The sequence below is a fragment of the Rissa tridactyla genome, chromosome 3 (assembly GCF_028500815.1).
Source record: "Rissa tridactyla isolate bRisTri1 chromosome 3, bRisTri1.patW.cur.20221130, whole genome shotgun sequence".
NCBI lineage: Eukaryota > Metazoa > Chordata > Aves > Charadriiformes > Laridae > Rissa > Rissa tridactyla.
Window position 1 is genome coordinate 54,897,248 of NC_071468.1, and position 24,271 is coordinate 54,921,518.

The following is a 24,271-nucleotide window of genomic DNA, read 5'->3' on the forward strand; positions in this document are numbered from 1 at the left end:
TATTGATTAGAGATAAGTAAAAAAAAAAGAATAACATCAACACTCTATTGAATTCTCTGAATCCCCAAAGTAATTGTGAAAATGGAAATACCTAAATTATAGGTGGCATGTTTCACTAATTGGAAATAGAATTACTACTCTGTTAATATTCTTTGTCCCTGATTGTAGGCTTGATGGGTTAAAATCAGAGGAGAATGTTGTGGAGATGGTGACTTAGTGTGCCAGAGGCAGGACTTTGCCATTCTGTGTCCATAAACAGCCACTGGTTGTAGATCTTGCAGTTTTAAGAGGGACAGAAGCCTATAAAAATATTAGGAGACAGCTTTTAATGTAAAACTTAAACCTTATCAGTCACCAAAGTTACAGTTTGTGATTATTTACTATTTTAGCTTGAGTGGTGTATCCCTTGTATTCCTTTTAAGAAAAAAAAAAAACAAACAACAAACTTGATTATATTTGCAGAGTTAATCAGAAATATTTCGGACTCTGATCTGGCTAGGAAAAGCTAAAAGCAAGTGTTTCTGAGGCAGACCAGTATTGCTCAGGTATTATCCTTAATTGGGGAAGTATTTTGTGCCCTCTATAGAAAGCAACGTTTTGAGCAATTAACAGCAAAGACTCTGTTCTCCTATTTTCAACAACAGACCAAAACTTGGTTCCTCTACTGTCTATGAGGGAAAGTTACAAAGCATATAGCTTACTAGACTACAAATCTTGGAGAGAGGTCAGATGCTGGACCCGTTACTCTCGACTGTAGAACAGCCAGCTGATGTGACCCTTTCCCTGACATCACGATCGGTTGAAAACAGTTAAACTGTTTGATCCTGTTTTCTGTATTACAGGGGAAATTGAGTAATGAGGTAGGCACAAGAGCAGAAGCACAGCGCCAAGTGACATAAAATCTTAAATTGATTTATCTTGCATACACCCACACTCATCTGCTCATGCGGCTCCAGTTGTTCTTCTGGGTTCGTGGTGCTGATCAGAGGACACTTGTTCCAGCTGCTGAGGCCTTTGAGTCTTGGCTGATGGTCTGGCTCTTACATGTACCAATTCTGCCTTAGGCTCACCCTTCTGCAGAGTGCTGGATATGTGAGCATATATGATTTCAAACTGCAGTGGTCAGTGTAAGCTGCTAGTGGCCTCATTTGTTACTGCAGGCCAATCTCTTTGACTTTCTCCATGCTTAAAGGGGTTTAGCTGTTGTTACCATGGTGGCTTTAACCTTTTGATCTCCTGTCCCAAATGTGTTACAGATACCAAGTAGTTAAAAGCTCATCTGTGCTTTGCCTCTTACCTGTGCATACCCAAACCATAACAGCAGGACATATAGTCCATAGTTTTTTAGGAAGTTTTGTGCATAATTTTCTGTGCTTTGTTTTCCCAGCAGATACAAAAACCTTCTAATGAGCTCAAGTTGAGTATATGTACTCAAGATTTAGCTTGCCTGAATGGTGTAGTTGGGTAGACTTCACCCTCTGACATCCTGGCAGCATTCAGTATCATAAGTAATAGTTCTGCTTCTGTGCTGTCCCTTGTTTTCACTGTTCTGCTTTGAAGTCCCTCTAGAAGTGAAATGTGATCTGAACAGAGTAGCATTTAAATTGTAAAGAGGTATGAGAAAGGTGAAATGGACTTTTTCAGAATTTGTCTGTCTTAGGATGATGATTCCTCAGAACTTTAAACTACTAATTGTACAGGGCTGTGGACTTAGTAGTCAGCTAAGCTTTTATATTTGCTTTTATAGGAGGTAGAATAAGCTTTGAATCTAAAGCAGAAAATTGGAAGGAAGCCTCCTGCTCCGTGCTGTTTTAACTGTTCCATCTTAAAGAGGTTTCTTCGGTTTTGTGTGCTTTAATTTCTCAATAGCAAAACTAGGACAGTATATCAAATGAGATGTATTTTGATTGTCTGCCAACATGAATGCAATATCTTTATTAGTGCTTCATGCCTTAAAAATACTCATTTGCAGCTTGGAGCTCAGTCTCTCTCTTGATAGAAAGAATTCTAAAAAGGAAGACTGTTTTCACTAGAAATTCTTGAGAATAAAGGGAATACCTGTAGAATAAGTATTGTGCCTTCCACACAGACCAAATTATGCCTAGGACTCTTTATTCCCAAGCCGAGTAAGTTATTTAATTAAAGATTGGGTGGCTTTTTTTTTCTATTGCAAACCCAAGTTCACAGGAAGGAGAAGAATTAGGTTGTTTGTCATTCTGTCATTAAATATCTGAAGATCCAGATCATTCTGAATGTCAGCATCTGTTCATTTCCCCCTATTCTTTTCAGCAGTAAAACATTACTTTTATGTAAGCTAATGACTGAAGTTTTCATATATTTGAGGTGTATAAAACTTGCTTTCTGTGACTTCCATTCTCTGGCCCTTGTGAGAAGAACTCACAACTGTTACTCTTTGATCAAAATAGCTCAAAGCCTGGATGTATGGTTCTGTGAAGTCAGTTTCTGATGAAATGTTTATGTTGCTGCATCTGGATAGTTTTGCTGTAGATGCATACCAAAAAATTCAAGCCATTTGTGAATTCTCTGAAGCTGTAACAAAATTCCATTTTAAACTTGTGATGTTGTTGTATTCATTGAAAATGCTTTTCCTTTAGATCATTCAGACTATGCAAGGCAGTCTGACCAGGTGTTTTCCCTCCTCTCACCGAAACATCAGCTTGGGATGGTTTTGTGGTTTTGGTGTGGTTTTTTTTTTTGAAGTAGATCTACACCTGCTCCTCCCTTCTAGAGGAAGGGCAGTAGGGCAATGACTGGAGTTGTGCTTACAGTATGAAGAGCAAAGATTTCAGTTTTTCAAACCAAGCATCTAACTGTGAAGTTGGCACAGCTTCAAGTGGGAGACTGGACCCAGATGAACTTGGGAGGTCTTTTCCAACCTAAATTATTCTGTGATTCTATCTGTTCTGTGAACATAACAAAGTCGAACTAAACTATTGTTTTGTGGATTGTAATTTTTTTGGGCATTTTTACACTGAAGAGAATAGACTCAACCTTTGCCAATGTTCTTCTGGACTTCAAATGAATCTTACTGTTTTGGGAAGAGTACATCAGTAAAACTACTAAAAATATTGCAATAGTGTCATGACAAAGACTCTGTGATTATCTCTTATTAAGAAAATGTTTATTGGCTACCTTGACACCCAATTCACAGAGAGTAGTTTAAACAAGAAAACTACTTTGCTTAAAATATACATTAATCTTATCACATTTCCTTTTTCTTTTTTTTATGCTCTGCCATTTCTTATCATATCTTCCAGCACTTAGTTCACATGGGTATCATTAGCTCCCTTATGTCTGTCTTTCAGTGAAAATTCCCCATCCCCTAAATGAAGAAAATCAGCTACCTTTGGATATTCTGAAGTGAAATAAGGTCAAAAGGCCATGATGAGACACATAACTCTTAAAAATGTGTGGAATTATAGCAAGTTAGTAGTACACAGAGGAGGCTATGACTGAATTCTTCATAATAAATAGGATGGTGTAGTTAGATGTATTGGGAGACGCGGTGATACTTCCATCAAAGCAAGAAAACTGAACAGGTCTTTGATTTGATGTATTATTGCATATACTGCAGTTCTACTAAACAGCTTTTTAGTAGTAATTGCTTTTGTTCAAAAATACCTGAAGTATAACTGTATTAAATCTCATACTGCAATTTACAAAAAATGAATTTTAGAATGAAAACTCTTATTTCCTGTAGCTATTTTGCTGACAGAGCAGAAGCCTAATGGATATAGCCTTGCAGCTTCAAACTTGCTGGGTCATAGTGAGCTTGGGGAAGGAAACATCTTCGGAAAGCATGCAAAGTTTGCAAGGCTGCAGGTGTTACCATAGCACTAGCATAGCCTGTTTCCTTGTACCTCCTAGCTATTTGTGAAACACTGTGGTGGTATGGATTGTGTGAGCTGCTGTTTTTAGGGTAAAACGTAACAGGGAGTTGGACAGCTGGGACCCAGCTTAGGCTTTCAGACTTCTGGTGCAGTGCTCGATTCACTACGCTCTTGATTCAACATTTTACTGGATTTGTTCTTTCTCAGTCACTGTGGAAGGGCTTTTAGAACTGAAGTAGCATTATTGCTGCAGGAGAAGAAATGAATAGTTTCAGTAAAGTTGTGTCTGGAAAAGTAGAAGCAGCTCACAATTTGAGATGTGATGAAGATAGCTTGAAAGCACAAATCAAGACTGCAAACCCTTAACGAAACTTCCTGTTTGGCAGAAATCTTTGTAACTGCATTAAACACCTGATAAGTGTCCAGATCTCCCTTTTTACAAAGGTTTCACAATGCAAAGATAAGCATTCGTACACATTACCTTTAAGGTGACTAGAAGTACCCGTACCCTCGGTTATTTTTATCTGTTTCCTATTGCTCTTCTAGAACTGTTTGTTTTGTTTCTCAGTTTAATGGAACAGTAAAAACCCGCATTACTTATCAGGGTTCCCATAGCATATCTGTTTTTTCTAGGGTTTTCCATGTAGAAGCTCAGTGAAAAACAGAGTAAAACTTGTAAATTATTACATTCTATGTGAAGTTAAACAAAACTGGAGGACATGTATTTTGGGAATAGTTCACTTTGTCCTTAATCTTAGCTAACTGGTAATGGTTTCACGTTTTCAAAAAAAAATAGAGTTCTTAGAAGCTTTGAGAGCGTTAATATTGTGGTAGGCCTTTATCTTTAATCTCGGGTTTGTCTCTTTTCCTCTTCCTGCTCTTGATGTATACCATCAAACTGATCATTATAATTTTTTTGAAAAATATAGATTCTTAATCCTGCAAAGTGCATCTGGTTAAGTAGACAAGACTCTTACTTTTCCAGAGATCTGTTTCTCTGACATGAAGTGTATTTATTTGTTTGCTGGCCTGAGGAAAAAGTTTGTGATACTTGTGAACCAAAACCACGTGAGAGAGTGCATTGCTTACCTACTGCCAGTATGCTGTCTTTCAGCAGCTTTTGAAGTTACCTTATTTTGCTGAACCATAAGTTTAAATGGTGGTATCATAATTGGCACTTGAGTCCTAATCAAGCATAGCCTCTTAGTATTCAACTGGTGATAACTTAGGTGACCTTTTTCATGTCAACGCTTCTATCATAGGCACTTGATAATAATACAGCATACATGTTTATCAAAGGGAACACTAAGTTACTACTTCTATTGGCTTCCAGTGCAAATACAGGTGAAGGTCTAATGACATAATTTAAATCTCTGGCAGTGATACTTGCATCACTGAATTTGGGCACGGTTTAAAATAATGAAGGTCTTAGAAATAATGAAAAGTGAAATATTTTGCTAGTAAAGACTGTGTTAGAGTCGTATAATTCCTTATTTAGTAGATTTCTAAAATATGTAGTAATTCTGTCAATCTCTGGAGACTCATACTGAATCCTGATTCATCTTGATTTTTTTTTTTTTACAATTCTTTCATGAAATTACTTTTTCTGCAGCTATCACTTAGCCTGATTGGACACACTGATGTTCGGTTTAAAACCCTCTGCCACGATGAAAAACACTTTGTTTTACAGTGAAAATCTCTCTTTGGTAAGAGATTCCAAAACTGCTTTTATGTCTGAGATCTGTACAACTTGATGACAGCCTTGGTCTGTGTGCTAGTTGTTCTAACCTAATCACTTTCTGCAAAGACAGTCTATTTTGAATCCCTAAGCTTATCTTAAAGAAAATAAAAAATTTCTAGTTATTTATAGTGCTGCCATTGAGGCTGCCATATCAGTTGCTGAATTAAGATTGAGTCTAATACTGTGTTAGTTAAAATTTTTCACTGAAGTTAAGGAATAGATCTTCCCTAGTCATTTGTTCACGGTTGTTCTGCCCTGCATCATTGGTTCTGTACTTACAGATTTTTCATTTGCTTTGAATTTTATCTTAAGTGTCAAGAATAGTGAAAGTAAATGAAACTTGAAATTTGTGTCTGCTAGTGTAGAAAACAAAGTGCAAGATTCGGTGCTTTGAGGAATGCTAGTTTGTGCTGGTTGAGCTAACTAAAATATGTAAAACTGAAGCTTTTCATAATGACAATTGTGCTGATCTTGTAATACTTGAGAGTGCAGTCTAAAGTGTTGCAGTTTGCAAAATCAACTACTTGATCGCTATTCTACAGAGAAGTTTATAGCCTGATGGAAATAATGAAAGGCTACATTATTTATTAATTTTACTGCATGTCATGGGATTTTGTTTCATAGGTGCCTTAAAATTATAGTAACAAAACCTGTGTTCTGTTTGAGCAACTTGAAGCTTAGTTTGCTATAGAAATGTAATTGCAGTGACCACTGCTTCTGTGTCCAGAATAATTCTCAGCCTGTCCTGCTCAAACTGTAGCAATACTGGCAGAGAGAGGAGGTTAGGTTCTCCACCAAGAAGGCTGTAGACCAAACTCACCATTTTGAGGTAACTCCTATGGATTCTCCAAGAACTAATCCTCTCCTCCTGCTCCTTTATTCTAGTGAAAAGTCTTCTCAGGAGCTGTTTTAACTTGGCAAACCAGAGAACTAAAGAAAGGATGCAGATCTAAAGGAAGCAAGGCCTTTGTACTTCTGCTTAGCAAGCTACTATTTTATCTTGTGCGATTTATGCCGTTTCAAGCAGGGGAATGCATTGCATAGCCTCTTGAAGCTGCTGCCAGGCTTGTACTCTGTATGTGTTCAATTAACATTATTAGATCTTTGGTTCACATTAAGATGATATATTTAACACTTCAAGAGTAGTGAACTAAAGAGGTGATCCATCTTGTATCCAATGTTTTTGATAACCTTTTCTGCTAAAGATCCTGCCTCTTTCCCACCTAGTAATGCCAACTTGTAGTCAGCAGCAGCAGAGGGACAAAAGCAATTTGCATTTTTCTACTTGCTCGTTAGGGAAAAAAATAATAGAATGGTAATTTTTTGTGATCACGTAATGTGAAATTGATAGGATTAACGTGCCTGTATATTTTTTTTTTAGCATATGCTCTGTTCAGTCTTACTACCTTGTTAAACAGAGCAGATGTTCATCTTCACAGTTGAAAAACATTCTTGACTGAACTTTGTAGTGTTGATATTAGAAGTACAGTTACTAAGATATAGTGAGTCTTATTAATATGCAGAATGGGATGCATAGCAGTAACTTGCCTGGTGTTCCCTTTTATACATGTTCCAAACTTGTGCAGTGAGATTAGCTTCACAGCCACCCTTGAATGTCAGATAAAAAGGAAAGCCACCAAAAAAGCACCCAATAAACTTAGATTTAAGTGACTAAATATAATAAGATTTCTTGCTGCCATGGGGAATATCCCTTCGTTCTTTAAAATAATTAGGTAGGAAACATAACACTCAAGAAAGAAATCATGGTAAATTACTAACCTGGGAAAAAGGAGATTGGGTAGCCTACCTCTTTAGAGTACACAGTATCATTAGTAATGTTCTCATATTTTCAAAAGGAATGCTGACCAAAGGAAATGGTATTCAAATAGCAACAACTCACAAAGAATACTACCATTTTCTTAAACTTGTTTTGTACTTCTCTATTTTTCAGTTAAAAAAACAAAAACAAAACAACAAAAACATAGGTCCAAAAAGTTTTTTTTTCCTGTTACCCACAATATATGTGGCTGCCTAGGACGTGGCTGTTGTAGTTGTTTTCTTTCAGACATTGCCCATGGAAGTACTGTGAATATAGTTCCAATTATGTTAATAGTCAAAGGGATAGTAAGAAGAAAAATAAATTAAAATAGAATGGAACTTATACCTGTTTTAGAGGATGCTGAGAGGAAGAGGCAGTAGGAACTTCTATAATATTGTTTCTTTTCTTGAGTAGTAAAGCACAAAAACTACTTACTTTTGAACTATGGCAGTTTAGAAGAACTGTGGGTTTGTTGGTTTTTCTTGGGTGCTTTTTTTTCTCCATATGAACACTCTGCCAATAACTTCCAGATCAAATAAATGCTGTTCTGGGTGGGAAAAAAAAATGTGGGTAAAAATCCTGAGTAAACTTTCTGACTTTTGATGATTCCTTCCTAGTGGGGGAAGCAGTACATCAGAAGATGCTAACAGTGAATTTCGGTTACAAAATATTTAGGAACTGCAGTTTTGTGTTTTAGCATATAACCAGAAGCAGTTCCAGTACTTTGTGATAGTCTTGTGCATAACTAACAGTGCATTCTGTCACTTCCAGACCATGGTTTTTGATTGTGCAGCCTTTTACCTTCTGTAGCTTTATATAAACTGACTGAAACTTAGTAAACATGTCTCTTTTAATGCAGGGAAGTTACCTGTAATGCATTCAGTGTAGTGTTAGTGCCAACAGCCATGAAGGCCCCAGTTACAGCAGTTTGCAAATACAGCTCTACTGAAATAAAAACTTAACTTCTACAGACCTCCAAGTACATGACTATGCACTGTGATGTCTATAATTAGAGACCTAAGTGAACAGTATGTGAATGTATCAGTATCTGGTTGGTCCCCTACTTTGCAGCAGAACTGACTTGTATTTGCAGCAGACTTTATTTAAAACTAACTCTATTTTAGTACCAGAGATTACAATGCCAAAGGGGCCAGAAACGTAATAGTGCATGGTTTAAATGTGAGTATATGGTAGCTGCTTAAAAAAATTGCCTTGATGCGTTTTCTCTAATATAAAATAGCTAAAAATGAGGCTCTTCCTGCTCTTGCACCTGATGGTAAAGTCATCTACTTTGGTATAATAAGCACTAGAGGTGATCACCGTCACCAGTTCCTCTGGCAAATAGGAGCTGCCTGCATTTCATTTCAGTAGGCTGAAGTTGTAGAAATCCTTACTATTCTGTTGAGGTTATGGACAGGCTCTTTTTCCCTTAAGTGTTCAAAAGTGACCTTAATTTATCTGTTTCTAGTGTACCCTGGCCCAGGCAGGACTTTACAGACTTTAGCTGTCACCTTAATAAAACCCTTTAAAAGAAGAATAGTTTCTAAAACCAGGAGGAGGGAAGTATTTGGTTGTTGTCTACCCACAAGCTTTCATAACTCACTTAAAGTTGGGCTGTCCTTTACAAATGTAGTCTCCCATTATTTTCAAGACTGACCTGGGAGGGGAGGAGGGGAGGGGAGAGAGAAAAAAAAAAAATCAATTCCTAGTCGTGCTGCAGAAACTTGGGACACACTACTTCAATTCCAAGAATAGCACTTAAATGTTTAGTTTGTAAGGTTTTTTTGTATAATTTCATAGTAATTCACCTGTCTGAATTCACATCAGATATAATACTTAGGTTTCTAAATATATAGTACACTATTTAATATACTATATTGCAAGTCATATGTGCAGTATATATGAAGAAAAATAGGATTAGATTAAACTATGTCTTTGCTGAGACATAAAGATCACAGCAGTCAAAGTACAAAGATTCAAATCAGCAGATGTGTATTTTCTTTGAACCAACTACTGGCTTTTTGATATTTTTTTTCCACCAAATCTGCCCAACAAACTCGGAAGAGCATGGTGAACAAAAAAAGCATAACTTTGCTGTCATGTAGAACAATGGTGTATCCGCATTTTGAGTTCTGTGTTTTACACAGAAAGGCTTCTGCATTCTAAGTGGCGTGGATTTAGAGGAGGGAAACTAGAGAATAAAGTGGCTGCCTTAAGGGGGGATTAACAATGCTTGGTCTTCTCAGTTTAGAGAGGCGGAGAAGAGGTAAATATCATCAAGGGTTGTAAAACTGAGGGAGGACACTAGTTAATGCTCCCTGAGCTGTCATTTAGCAAATTTGCAGTGCAAAAAATAGGAGGCATTCACTAAAGTACTATTAGACTGATTTAAGAGATAAAAAGCAATTTTTAGTTTTAATATAATGAACAGTGACATTCTAGAATTTGTGGGTGTGGGAGGCTGTAGGCAGGCTGAACTGGTGCGTTTGGGAGGGGAATGGACAAACTTGCAGACAACAGCTCTACAAGCAAATGCCGAAGAGACTAGACTGGGATTTGTCCTCTAACATACCCAATCCACCAGGAGGATTTCGTTTGGGAGTGAAAAGGGAATAAGCTGCAAAAAGGGGCCAGGCTGGTGTTCTCTCCATAGGTCATGTTGATGGCTTCTGTGTGCTCCATGGGCTTGAGTCAGTATGGTGGCTCCTGTGCTCTTTGTCTGGCTGACTCCTGTCACAGGAAAGAATTCCTTAACTATGAAGTTGTTCAACAGTATGATTGCACAAACTTCTTAATTTCAACTCAGCACTTCACATTGCAATAAGTTTTGTAAGCACAACTTAAAATTTTCTAAGCTTCTGTAGTTTATTAGCAAGGAAATAATTTTTGCTGCTTGAGCAAAACTTATCGGATGCCTAAACAGTTGATGAAACAACTTCTATGGTATGGTAAAACATAAAACACCAAGAGCCTTGGTGTGGTGTAGTGGTGAGTTTTAATGTTGAGGAAGCTGGCATGAAAACTTGTGTGGTAACCACACTGTGATCTGATGATGTTCTCTGCCTTCACTTTTTTTTGTCTGTAGCTGAGGTTACTGTTGCAATTAGAGTGCTGTTCAGTAAACAATGGCCCTGAGTAAGTTTTAAAGGGGAAAAACTATTTTGTGCCATTCTTCAGATGCCACAGTGTGCTATTACAGTAGTTGTATCCAGTTTGACAGAGAAGTTGCTACTGACAATGCTGGAGTAATGGATCAGCATTTTTAGGAGTATAATCTCACTTGCTGTAGGAAAGGTCATTCAAAGAGACTGTTCTTGCAAAATATTCCTGAAATTGTTATTTAGTGTCAAAATTAGCAGATTTCAGTTACAAAGCAGGTAAAATACTCAGAAGCATAGTTTGAAAACTTTGTCCACATAGTTTGTTCTACAAAAAACCTCTGAAAGTAGAGAAACCTCTTATTTAAAAAATACAAAACTGTATTCTGAAACTTCTCATTGTCTGCTATAGTACATTAAAAGCATAAAGTGTAGATTATACAAATGTAATTAATTTGTGGGGAGTTCACTTCTGATGAAATTAAACTGTTGGGAATACTTGTTCTAACTGTTGTCTCTGTGTATTAATAGAGAATCTTTAAAGATGATCAGTGCAAGGGCATTCTGTATGAGTGATATTAAATAATTATAAATATATTATTTTCAGCTCACTTTTCAAAATATTAATAATCTGAGGTATCTCAGTAGCTCAGCTAGTCACAGCTATTATTTAGTATGTTATTTCTCTGGTTGTCTTTATTAGTAGTCCTTTTATTAAAAAAAAACGATTCAGCGTACTGTTTTTGTTTGACGGAATGCATGTCATTATGGTAGTTTTAAGTAGAACAGACTTCATCCTGGGTTTGTACAGGCTACTAATTGATGTTCCTTTTTTTCATTTGTGTTTGAGGAGATTATATGAAAAGATTGTTCCTTTTATACTTGCTGTTTTGAGTTATTGGTTAATAGAAATGATCTGTCTTTCAAAACCTAGTTAGTCTGCCTTTATCTTAAACATATGCAGTTTTCAGTGTCTGTAGATGACTGATTTCTTTTTCTCACTAAATGTTTCATCAAAAATACTGTTTTACAGTTGTCAGGTGTGCTTTTGTACAGTGCTGTTTCTGGTGGAGTTAATCGTAGCTCTTGTCAAGGAATAGTTTCCAAGAATGTATCCATCCTGGAAGAGGCTATCTCAGGTGGTCTGGGATGAATGATTTAACTCTTTCCTCTTTCTTCTCTACTTCAAGAGATACAAGTTTGTGGCTTGTTAGGAGGGATAAGGCTTGAATCTGAAATGTTTTTGTCCTGACTGTGCAACTTTGTTCACATAGTGAATTTGAAGCCACCTGTTCTCTGCAGACTCACCAAGTTTAGAGTCCAGCAGACTCTGAATGTGTGTGGAGATTTGTAAGTGATTCTTGATTAAATCTTTTCTGGAGGCTGAAGTTGGTAACCTGGGCATTCATGAGTTAAAATGAGTAATAGTCAGGCTTGAGGTTGCAGTGCTAGCATTATCAGTCAGGGGCTTTTTATAGTCCTTTGAAGAGAAGTTGGGATACTTTGCAAGCAAAACACTACCAGACTTGTAATGCTTCAATGAATGAAAATGAATCTGCTTGCAGCTGGCCAGTAAAGATTCTGTCTTTGTAAGGGGAAAATACACTTAGCTTTATTCTCTTAATACATATGTGGCTTGAATTTAGCTCTGGTGGAATTCTTTACCATCAGGAAGTCTAATGCCTTTCTTGAAAACTTTTTTTTCAGTTCACACAGAGCTACTGACCACCATCAATCTACAACAGGATTATTTGTTTCCATTTAAGATTGCTGTTCCACTATGCTAACAAGAAAGAAGAAATAAACTTTGAATGGTACCTTATAAAGACGGTATTCCCTCCAAACTTTTCTAGCCCAATCATGGAAACAATAGTTTTCCCCAAGTTTTTTTTCTTTTCTTTCTAGTAAATGTTTAAAAGAAACATAACAGGTGATTTAGTCTGACAGATATCAACTTAAATGCTTGCTATTCCACATTATATCTGAGCCTCCTGTGTTTTTACTCCTCACCATGCAGAGCATATGTAAAACATCCATGTTTCAACTTCTAGTGAGTTGCAGTAGCTGGCTGAGAGTTACATCACTGGTTTCCTCTTGTATTTTTTGGTGGAAGGTGTTAATGGAAGTGAACTTTCAAAACAAATTGATTTTATTTTCTGTATTGCTGAGTAGAAAAAGCTGTCTAACACTCAAAACATTAGAACAAATATTTAAAAACATTTTAAGCAGTGAATTACACTGTATCAGTGCAGGTTCTCCTGACTCAAAGCAGGTCTGAACTGACTGGGCTACAATGCCATGTTAATTTTAATGATCTGGATTTGCTGCTTAGAAACCATCTTCAGGCTAGATGAAGAATCCTGTTCCAGACAATACTTTTCTCTTGTCTGAGCCCTGGATATTTTCATGTTCCAGCATTTCTAAAGTGCTGTTTCCCACAGATGGAAATTTCCCTAGAGAAGGTGGGAAACACTGTTTATTTGACATCTGTAACTTCAGGCTTTGATACTAAAACCTCAGTAAAGCTCTGGACTATGTTGATAGTCTACCTCAAACAGTGAGTGTTTGATTTTTTTTTTTTAATTTTTATCTGCGGGGGTGTTACTGTGACTAGTGATGATGATAGAGGTTACATGTTTGTTTGGGTTTTTTTGGAATACGTATGATTGCTAGGTTTTGAAATACTTTTTATCTTTTAACTAAGCAGCAGCCATTTCACTCTTGGAGTGGTTCCCATGTGTAAATAAGTTGCTGAGGATTCCAGTGGGAACTAAATTGCTTAAAAAAAATAATAATTCCAAACTTCCTTAGTCTTGCTTTTTAACAGCTGTCATTTTGAAGGTGGTAATTTTCTGAGAAATCTGTCTGTATTTCTCTTCAAGCACATCTTTGTGCAGACTTGCTCTTTACCTTGTTGCCTTTTCACCATTTAAAAAAAAAAAAGGAGGGGGGAGGAGGAGGGAAAGGAACAGTGGAAACCTGAATGTCTTCCCTTGGCGTTTGGGGAGCAAGGTGGCAGTGAAGGAGACAGCACCACTCTGTGGAAAGGAAAACTTCTGCTCTGTTTCTGCAGCCTTTCCTAGACAATGCAGCCAGTGTAGACAAGTGCCCAGCTTTTTTCACACCCCTGACCCTTTCCTTGCCCCTAATTAAATCAGCGGTCAAACTATTAAATTTCACTGCATGTATTTTTTCAAGACAATATCATTCTTGCAGAATTATTGCTAGATATTTCAGTTAAGCTACAGGATTGTGGAGGAACCATGGAAATGCTGAGCAATGTAAACAGGTATAGCTCTGCATCTTTGAAGGGCTTGAAACTGCAGTTTGCTGTGTATAACACTTCCTTCAAGCTATCATATGAAGAGAATGGGGTTTCCCCTTCCCTTGGAACTAAACAGTTTCAGTTACAGGAAGTGAGTTGTAATATGTGGATATTCATTATTTTGGATACTTGTGTCTAGAGGAAAGAAACACACTTTATCTGTGAAACCTGCTATCATATGGCTCTATTTTGTAGTGCAATTACCTACCTGTTTTAACTTTTGAAATGTTTTCTGTGACTGCAGCATTTTATACAGAGCCTCTATCTTAGGATGTTGAGGTGATGCTGCCACCTTTCTCATTTTGATGGGATGTGGATCTAATCTGAGTTTCTTCCCTCTTCTCAGCTTCCTATTTTCATAAAACTTACAGCAAATTATTACTTGCGAGGTTTCTTCCCTTCTGTCAAAGTTAATCAAAATACCTCTTCAGCCTCAGAAATTAGTAGCAGATGACAAACTGGTAAAACAAACATTCTTGTAATAGCAGGACAGATAAGAACGGCTTGAAGTATCAGATGTTATTTGGAATCTGACTGGAAGTATACAAGGCTAGAAGATGAACAGATTCTCTGAAGGATCCAAAAAAAGTCTCACCGAAGCTAGAATTGCAAGGTGTTAGCTTCCCTCCATCTAGTAGTTAAAATGCCTACTAGGAAAGCTGCAGGAAAAATGCACAGAACTACCTTGGACTGTACTTTTCTGTTGATGATCTGTTTTCCATCCCTCTGCAGTCTTAAACTGGGCTGTGGGTACTTGTAAAGCTCATAACACTGAATTATCCCCTTCCCGGTGCTAAGAAAAGCTGTTTGTTTCTGACATCCCACAGCCTGTACAAAACAGTAGCCCTGTGTTTATACTCTGATGGGAGTGCTTTAGCACTGTTGAGTGGTGCCTTTCTTGGGGCCAAAGAAGGGACCTATCTGAAGTCCTCAAGTACACTGAGAAAGAGCAAAATACAGGATCTGAGGTGGCATCTGCAACAATTTTTAAAAAGAAAAGTCAAGGTAGAATGGGTAGTGTTATTTTTAATGCTGTGCTTAACATTTTAATAATATTGAAGAACAGCATGTTTTAATGCCGGGTTTTTTTATCTGGCAACTTAATTTAGGTTTTTCTAATGATTTTTTTATCTCTTTTTGGCACTATTTTAAAATAAAATTTAAGCTAAATAAAGCAAAATGCTTACTAGTGATGTTGCAATGGTGCATAAACTTTTAAAAATAAATAACTGTAATACATTTGAGGAGAGATGAATTAAAAAGTTGCTTATACAACCTTAGGGACAATGTCAGTGTTTTAATAGTCCATCTCAAGTTGGATTTCTGGTAAACACAAACCACAAAAGTACCACTTCACGCAACACTGATATGCAGCTATTTTTGTGGTGTGAAATGGAGCTATGTGTAATAGCACAAAAGTCTGGGCGAAATAGCTAAGTAAAATTACAGTTATTTGAACAAAACATAGTAATCCCTCTTAATATTGTGGCATGTAAAAAAACTATTTTTCCAAGTTCTATGAAAAGCACAAAAAATTTAAGAAATGCTCTAATGAGTAGGAACTGGGTTTGCATATTAAAAATAAGGATTCGGGCTCCAAGATACCCTTATTTATATGAGGACAGTTTCTTCTTTTGATTTTGGTGGAAGAGTGCCATCTACTGAATTGCTTGAATTGTACCTTAGTTTATCATTTGTGATTGTAACTTGGAGCTAACTTTTATAAAATTGTTACTACTACTTTGATAGTAGTGAAATAGTAAGTTTCTCAGTTTATTTAGTGTTGTCAAACTAAAAATTATACTGCAGTGGAGCTTGAGCAGGCTTAAAATAACATTGAAAACGCTGTTCTTAGAAGGTCTATATTGCAAAATACTTAGAGTATCAATGAGAGGATAGTTATTGGTGGCTCTTATGTTTGAAGCTAACTTTAAAAATCTTAAGTGCCATTTTGAATGGAGAAGATTTGAGATGTCTCCCTACTTATGCCTTTGAGCAGACTTCAGGAAAAATCTCTCCTGAGACCCATTTATTGTATTATGTTTGAATTAGTATTCAGACACTGCTAGCTGAAATATTTAAAAAGCAATAGCAGCAGTACTGCTTGTGAACATCACTTTGGGTATATGGAAGACATTCCACCTTGTGACCACTACCACTGTGAGTCTGGGGACACATTGTCATGTCAAGTTCGTATAGGCAGAGAGATAAACTTTTATCTACCGCCTTCATTTGGGGTCTAAGTTTCTACTTTTTGTTTGTGTTAGGTTCTTAGAACTTCAGCCAGTGAGTTTGCTGGTAAATACTTCAAAAGGATGCGTAAGAAAAAAAAACAAACCCATGATACCCCTGCATTACTATATTAATAAAACACCTACAAAAGGGTGTTTGGAAAAGGGAGTCATTTCCATCATTGGTGCAAGGCAAAATGGTGTGAGAAGCAGAAGAGTCGATCTGAGCCTCATCCACAAGTTAAGTGTTGAAGGATTGTGTCCAAGGGGAGGAGCTAATATCAATACAGCAAAATCTGGGGGAGAAATATCTAGTAGTCAGTGACTAAAAATAACTGAAGAAAATTTGTTTGCCAGGCAAGAGTTAAGGGAAATGCTTTAGATCATGCTCTGTGAATTAAGAGAGACTTCTGGCCCTAGCAAAGAATTGCTTTGCAATTGGAAATCAGTGTTGACAGCCAAGAATTGATTGGCTATGTTCTTTGAAAATGTTAAATTGTCCTTCTTATTAGATAATATCTATGGTACTTTATGCTTTCGTAAGTTAAACTAAATAGGTATATAAATTCACTTAACATCTAGTTCAGAACATTACATTTGTTAATGCTGCTCTTGGCAATGTCTGTATGAAAGATTTGGGTACTCGGAAGAGACATTCTTACTCCAAGTATTCCTGAGTTCTAGGAGCATAGAATGGCCCTGCCTTTAGTCTTAGCCAAGAAGCTATGGACATAGGGGAAAAGCCTGGTTAATTATTAATGTCGTGATATAGTATGTGCTACCAAAAGGATGGATAAAGTATGACCCTTGTAATAACAAAAACTTGCCATTAAAATTAAACTAGTCTAAACTTAGGATGACAGATGAGCAGGACTTAGAAGCATACAACTGAATAGCAAGATTCTTGCCTCTGAATTTTGATGAAGTTCTTTCAAAATATATTACTTCCTGGGTTTTCTCTTCTGAATATAGTCTTTGGAAAAACTTCAGTGAGTTAGCAGTTGCCACCCATTTCACTGTGTCTTGTGTACTCAGAGGAATGATTATGCAGATGTATTTGTAGCAATTTCCTACTCTTTCCCCTTGGGTTCTGCCATTCTCCTTTCCTTTCATCCCACCTAAAAAGTATCAGATCAGTCACTTTTTTGCATTGTTAGTGCTGAAATATAGCTTTTAGACTGTAGTAGCATAACCTGGAACAGAAAACAAAGTGATTAAAATAAAGGACTGTCTGTAGCCTTGTTAGTCTTCCGAAATTACTGTGTTCTTTAGTCTAAATTGATGGTTTTAACTCTTCATTTAACAGCATGCTCTGCTATCTGAATTGTGGATATAGAAACTTATGAAAACCAATTTTGTTGCTTGTTTGATTTTAAATCACAGATTTTTAATCCTGTTTGCATTTGTACTGCTTAATTACGTCTCGTTCGAATGAACGATTGCCTCTCACTGGCAGCTAAGAGAAAATTCTACCAAAACCAGCCGTTACAGAAAACTTGCTGGCATGTTTCATAGCTGTTTGGGAAATACTGTATTTGTGTATATTTGTGTAAGCAACTTTGAAGTTTAAGATGTATTTTGACTCCTAGCTTTTATTGGTGTTAGAAAATGGATCAGATACAAATAACTGCTTGCTATTTGTTCCCTATCAGTTTCTGTGCAAACTAGTTCAATAATTGTTTAAAATATATAACTCATACTAATTTAGGCAAAAAAAAGTGGTTTTGTGCTTTAAAATTGCTGCATCTTCCTGTGCACAGAAACCAGTTAATGAACTTTAACTGAGATCTATGTACTTCAGTATTTTTCAAAACAGAACTCCTTTTTCACCCTATGAATTTAAGAGTTATTGTTTAAGTTAATATTGAATCAGTTGGCTTCTGATGTTTAAAGGAGCTGAGCATTGTTTTGTAAACAAATGAATACTTAAGGAAGTTGATCTGCATTTATGCAGGAACTAATGTTATTGGTAGCTGGTTTGGTAGTTGAGAAATTCAGATTCCAGGCAGTTGTGTAGTCCCCACTTCACTGTAATTTCTAAAGCTGCAGTAGCTAACGGCAGTAGTAGTTTGCTGTAACCTGTTAAGCTAATATCATACTTGTAATAAGATCTAACATCAGCTGTTTAAATACCATACCTATTGTTGTGCCCTCCCCTCTCCTTAGGAAAGCATGAACTGTTACGAGTGTCAGGAGATATAAAAACTGCTGAATTCAAATGGTATTAAATAATTTCATGATAATGCATCTCAAATACTTTTTGGACAAACATAAACTATCTGAATGCAACTTCTTAGCCTTCATTTTTATTAAAAAAAAAAATGCTGAACCGTCAACGCTGTTGCACTCTCAAAAATATTTGGTAACTTTGTATGATGTTAAGATTCCTAGAATAATCCATTTTCCAGTATTTTGGTGTGTAAATGATCTCTTCCAATTTATCTTCCTGTCTTCCCCCTCCCCTTCTCCAGGAGAAGGGAAGAGCTTTGGGGAAAAACCTTTTAGTAACATTCCATGACTGAGATGGTAGCCTCTTAATGTCTGAGGTGCCTTGCATTGTTTTCATCCTTTTGACTAACGGAATGAAGCTAAATGTAGAGATATTTTTTTTTTTTATTGCCTGCAAGGTATAGTTCTTTCCTCTCTAGGGACACTTGATTTGGTTTCCAAGCATAATATGTAATGTTGACTTTCTTCTGTCCAAGTAACCAGGTCAAACTGTATCAAGATACCAGCTAAATCAGCCAGCACTGTACTTGATACACGAAAGTTGCAGCCAGTGTCTTCTGACTGCCTGTATCTGACGTTTTGGTTTTTTTCCTTATCCTGTTTCCTTACTGTCAGTTTTCTTGCCTTCTCATTCCTTAGCTGGCAGAAGGAGAATACATCATAATAGTCTGGCTGCAATTCCCATAGTAAATCGTTACCAGTAATTTGATAGTATTTCCACCTGACAAACTTTAATCTCAGTTTTAAAGCCCTAGTTTGCTTTTGCTTTGTGCTGTTATTTACATAGAGGAAAGCAGATCTGAAATCTTAACAAATATTATTGTTAATGGTATTGTTATTGCAAACACAAATACTGAGGCATGGGGAAGAATAAAGACCTGCTCAGCTGAGTAATCACAGCAAGATGCTATGCAGGCCTAAAGCTTTAGGAAGAAACTCTGTAATCCTAAAGTTGTTGAAAAATAATGATATGATACCATATCAGGATTGGTATTGAGTCTAAAACTCTCCTGAAAGTATTTTTTGGATTTTTATTTTATCTTGTTTGGTAATATATAGATATTTGGGCCACCCTCACCACAAAAAAGACATTGAGGTGCTGGAGTGTGCCCAGAGAAGGGCAATGAAAGCTGGTGAGGGCTGTGGAGAATAAGTCTTACGAGGAGCGGCTGAGGGAGCTGGGGTTGTTCAGCCTGGAGAAAAGGAGGCTGAGGGGAGACCTTATCACTCTCTACAACTACCTGAGAGGAGGGTGGTGAGACGTGGGGGTTGGTCTCTTCTCCCAAGTAACAGGCAATAGGACAAGAGCAAATGGCCTCACGTTGCACCAGTGGAGGTTTAGAGTGGAAAAATTCTTACACTGAGAGTTATTAAGCATTGGAACAGGCTGCCCAGGGAAGTGCTTGAGTCACCATCCCTGGAGGTGTTTAAAAGATGTGTAGACATAGCCCTTAGAGATACAGTTTAGTGATGGTTTTTGTCAGAATTAGGTTGATGGTTGGAATCAATGATCTGAAAGGTCCCTTCCAACCTAGGCAATTCTATGATTGTATGTGAAATGTCAAAGTCAGTTTTGTAGGCAGTGTTGGCTGTGGTACTTTCCAACTTTTTGAATAAGTCTCTCTTGGTAAATAGCTGTGTGTCTTGATAGTCTGCTCTTTACGAAATTATTTCTGTGAGAGATCATGCTTTTGTATGTGCAAGTAACAGTACTGATTGGGTCTAGGTGCAGGTAAGGTTGACAGATGGGAAAGTCATGTGAAGCTGCACTTCTACTGCTTTACTCCTGCTTAGATGTGTCACATCACCAGGACTTTATGGTACTCTGTAACTTGATGTAAATTAAGTCTCTCTCTTTATCTCTTGTTGGATTGTATCGAGACTTGGCGATGGTGAGTAATACCACACAGACTTTTAATCTTTATATACTTAAAATACTATTTGGAAATCTCACCATCACTGTGTGTTTTTTCTATTACATAGTTCTTGGGGACCGCAATCAAAGCACGTACAAAAGTGTGTGCAAAATAAATAGTGGCTTTGCTGTCTATAAAAATAATTCAGGGTCTGATTAAGTAATGTGGGAAACTGATACATAGCAATGACTATAGTAAAATATGCCATCCTGGAGGGCTATATGCTACAGACTGGTATAGATAAGAAAAATGCTGTGAGTAATCTGCTTCCTTTAGTGTTTTGTATGTAATTCAGATCAGTGGTATGGTTTTTTTTCTTGTAGACAGAGATCTATTTTTTTGCCTCAAAATTGTCAAATGTTTAAGTACTGTTAGATGTTACAGCTACAGTTTTGAGAAGTATCTAGGAATGAATTTTAAAATGCTACAGTTACAGATTTGTCTTAAACATCTCGAGCTATTGTAACAGTGTCAAATCTGATAAAGGAACATGATCTGTATCTTGTGCTGTACAATCAAAATTTTTTTATAGCTGTGTAAAGACATGAAGATGTAAATATCTGTGTGTTGATAGTTTGGAAGGAGTTTATATTACAACTGTGTCTCTGTATACATAACTGGCTTATGCTAGGGACTGAGTTGGTGGCCACAGTTTTTGCAACTGGGTCCTGTGTCAGAAGGGTGAAACAGGTGAAGAACCTCCCAATATTCCCTAGGTCTACTTAGAGTAACTTAAATTAAAGAATTAAAAAAAAAAAAAAAAGGGCTGAGGCTTTAATAAATATTCTGGAATTTGTTTTCTCTTTCAAAATGTGATTTCTAAGGGCATATATGCTCCTATGTAGATAAGCTGCAAATAATAGTAATATTTTTTAAAAAATATATTAAAGAATATATTCTGGAGAGAACTCACTAGTTGAAATGTTTTAATTTTGCCTGGGGGGGGAAAAAGTGTAAGCTTAGGTCTGAAGCTTGTTTGGAAAAAATACCTTTTGGAACTGTTGCCATTTCTCATAAACCGAAGTAAAATCACTGTCATTATGTGATATTAAGTTAGCATGGTAATGTGCTTTCATGTATGACCTGCACTTCTAGCAGGTATGAAAATGAACACTGGTGTTAGGACATGAGTACCTTATCTCTTCTTCTCTCAGCCACAGCTTTTGTCTCTTACTTGCATTTTCAAAAAACAAGCGAAAAGTGGGGGAAAAAAAGAAAAAAGACAGCAATGAAATACTAGTGTTTTACAGGGTTAATTTCCTAATGGCAGTGGGGAATACAGCTGTACCTTTGAATATTGCTACTGAGAAGCTATTAATTTATCCTATTTGTTCATATTTGGAATAGTGGATGATGCAGGAATAGTAGAAAGAAATGCTTGGAAGTGAAGGAGAAAGGATGTGCTGGTCAAAGCAGATTATTGCCTCTAGAGCTACCCTAGGTCTTCGGCAGAGAGTTTTAGCTGTCTACCAAATTAAAATGCTTTGCCCAATCTGTCATTACTCATTATAATTTTTGCTTGTTTTGGGGACTGCTACGTGGTGGATCATCACTGCCTAGTACAGTGAGCGCTCTTGCCTTAAGCACACATATGCAAGTATAGAGGATTTGGACAGACTGCATTCCCTGGGATGCTGCCTGTTTTGTGTGGTAGAGGAATGCTTAACATGTACTGAAACAGGCATGTATTATCCTTCTACAGTCAGTATTTAAGTGACGTGCTTTTTCAACTCAGCATACCCCGCAAAACTGGGAGGCTTTGCATTGCTTTAGAAAAGAAGATTAATGCTGTTTAGGAGGATGATATTAATTTGAGATGAGAAGAATAATTTTAGCTACTAGGTGAAAAAGTGACGATGACATAATCCATGTGTAAAGGAACTAAATGGGACTACCTGCAAGGATTTTTTTATTTTTTTTGATAACTGTAAGCACTATAAAAGAGGCCAAACTCTATTTTCAGTTCTGCATGTGAGGCTTCCACTAATTTGTCAAGAAAAATAAATTTGCTTTGAATGTTTAAAGCTTGTGTAAACTTACTCACATTGCCGCATATTTACTGATTTCTGGAGAGAGAAACGGGTTCAGGCGTCCTGGAAAATGTAAAAGGATTTTTTTGTTTAAAGAAATGTTCAGGTATTCTTAATATTGAAATTTTTATTGACTAGTTATAACAATGCTTCCAGAAACACTTGCATCAGAAGTGCTTAAAGAAAACATTTGAGGGATAAAATTTGAATGTTGTAGTAACTTGAGGAATCCATGGGCTTCTCTGTTTTTCTGGGTCATACCTCTCTTGTTTTGAGGTGGAGTAGCTGTAAAGCCTCAATTCCGAATACTGTGTGTGCGTAAATGAACAAAGGTTACCTTTAATTCTGTTGGAAGCTGATGTTCAGGGAGAGGGCTCGGAGAATCTTCTTTTGTTAGAAAACTACCTGTGTCAGTGCAGGTAGCTAACACGTTTTAAAATTCAGTTCCTGTAAATGTCTGAATTTCACTTTCAGAAATGGCTTTTTGTCTATTTCTGCAAATAATTATTAAGCGAACGCAGAAGCATGAGCTAGGCTGAAGCAAATCTGCTCTGAAATTCCTGGTATTCCTTGTGGGAATATTTTTTCCAATCTGGCAATGGGTGTAGTCAATCAATAGTTATTGCAAAAGGAATGATTTTACAGTAAAAGTATCCTGAGTTTGTGTAGGGAGGTATCATTTATGGGGACAACACCTCCCCCACCAAGTTTTAAGCTGTATCTTTTTTTTAAAGAGCTATAAACTGTCAGTGGAGTACAGATGAGTTCTTTATATAGGAACCATATTAATAGGAATGTAAAATACAAGGGGAAAAACAGGTGAGGTGAGCTGGCTCTTTAAGCCCTTCCATGGCAGAACAAAATTAAATTACTAATTCTGTTTGGGGAAGAAAGCCGGTATTAAGTTTGATGGATTATTCAACATCTGTTTGGTATATCTCTCATCAGTTAGCTGGAGGTTATACAGATTCATTAGTCGAGGAGAAGAATGTGATTGAAGTTTAAAAGCTAAAATGTTGCAGTGTGTTGAAGCAGACTAGTTCCCATTGCAGTTCTACTTGCATTTTATCTTGCCAACTTAGAGGTTGAGCAGCAGGTGTGTTTGAGTTTTGATTTGCTGCAGCCTAGTAGTCTCTTCAGCCTTTCAAATGTCTGTAGCATGAATGCATGTATTATTTAAGTCTTCATATCCACTTTGGGTTTTGATCAACAGTTTCTCAGTAAATGTACAATTCTCACCCATTCTGCAAATTTCCCTGTTTTACTAATTTCTAGTGTATGCTGAGAGAAGAAATTGTACATTATACTCCCTGTTTTGCATATGTCTTTGGAATTATTTCCTTTCTTTCCAAAAACTAATGCGCCTCTAAAGCAAGAGGTGTTCAGCTCTTTGACAAATTTTACTCCAGAAGCCCTGGGCATACTATAATGATAAAATACTGATCATTTTGCGTAATTCATGTGGATATACTTTATTTCTGCTCTGTCTCCTAGAGGTTGGAGAATTTACTTAATTTCGTGTCAGAAGAAAGGGAATAGCCGCATTTGAAATATAGAACCTTTGCAACTAATGAATCACGTATGGAGAATTAAAAGAATCTGTGTTGCTGTTGCTGCTTCTATTTGGTATTCATTATGGAAGTATAGGACCGACTTATGTGTGGGAGGGAAAATGAACAAGCTTTTGTTATCTCATAGTTGGTGTGAATCCAGGAAGTCTTGGTACAGAGATCCTGGAAATTTACATTATACATAACTTCCCATTGACTCCTCCTCCATATTTTGGCTACTGATCTTTTTATCTGTCACAGCAGACTTTTTTTTTTTTTAACATGCTTTGCATCATTCAGCTCTTCTTTTATCTATAAGGAGTGTTTATAAAGGAGAGAAAGCTCCTTGAACACTGGCAAAATATTATCATTTGATTATGATGTTTTAGATTAACTTCCTTTTATACTAGTCCTGGTATTTAACACTACTAAAATAACTCATTCATCATTCTCCATTGGGTACTCATTGATGAAGAATCCT

At 36.8% G+C, this 24,271-nt stretch overlaps 1 protein-coding gene across 11 annotated transcripts in view; it reads left to right on the forward strand.

The window, feature by feature from the left end:
• The window catches only part of STXBP5 (syntaxin binding protein 5), a 111,505-nt gene that overhangs the window by 5,487 nt on the left and 81,747 nt on the right, over positions 1 to 24,271 (forward strand). The window lies entirely within an intron of this gene.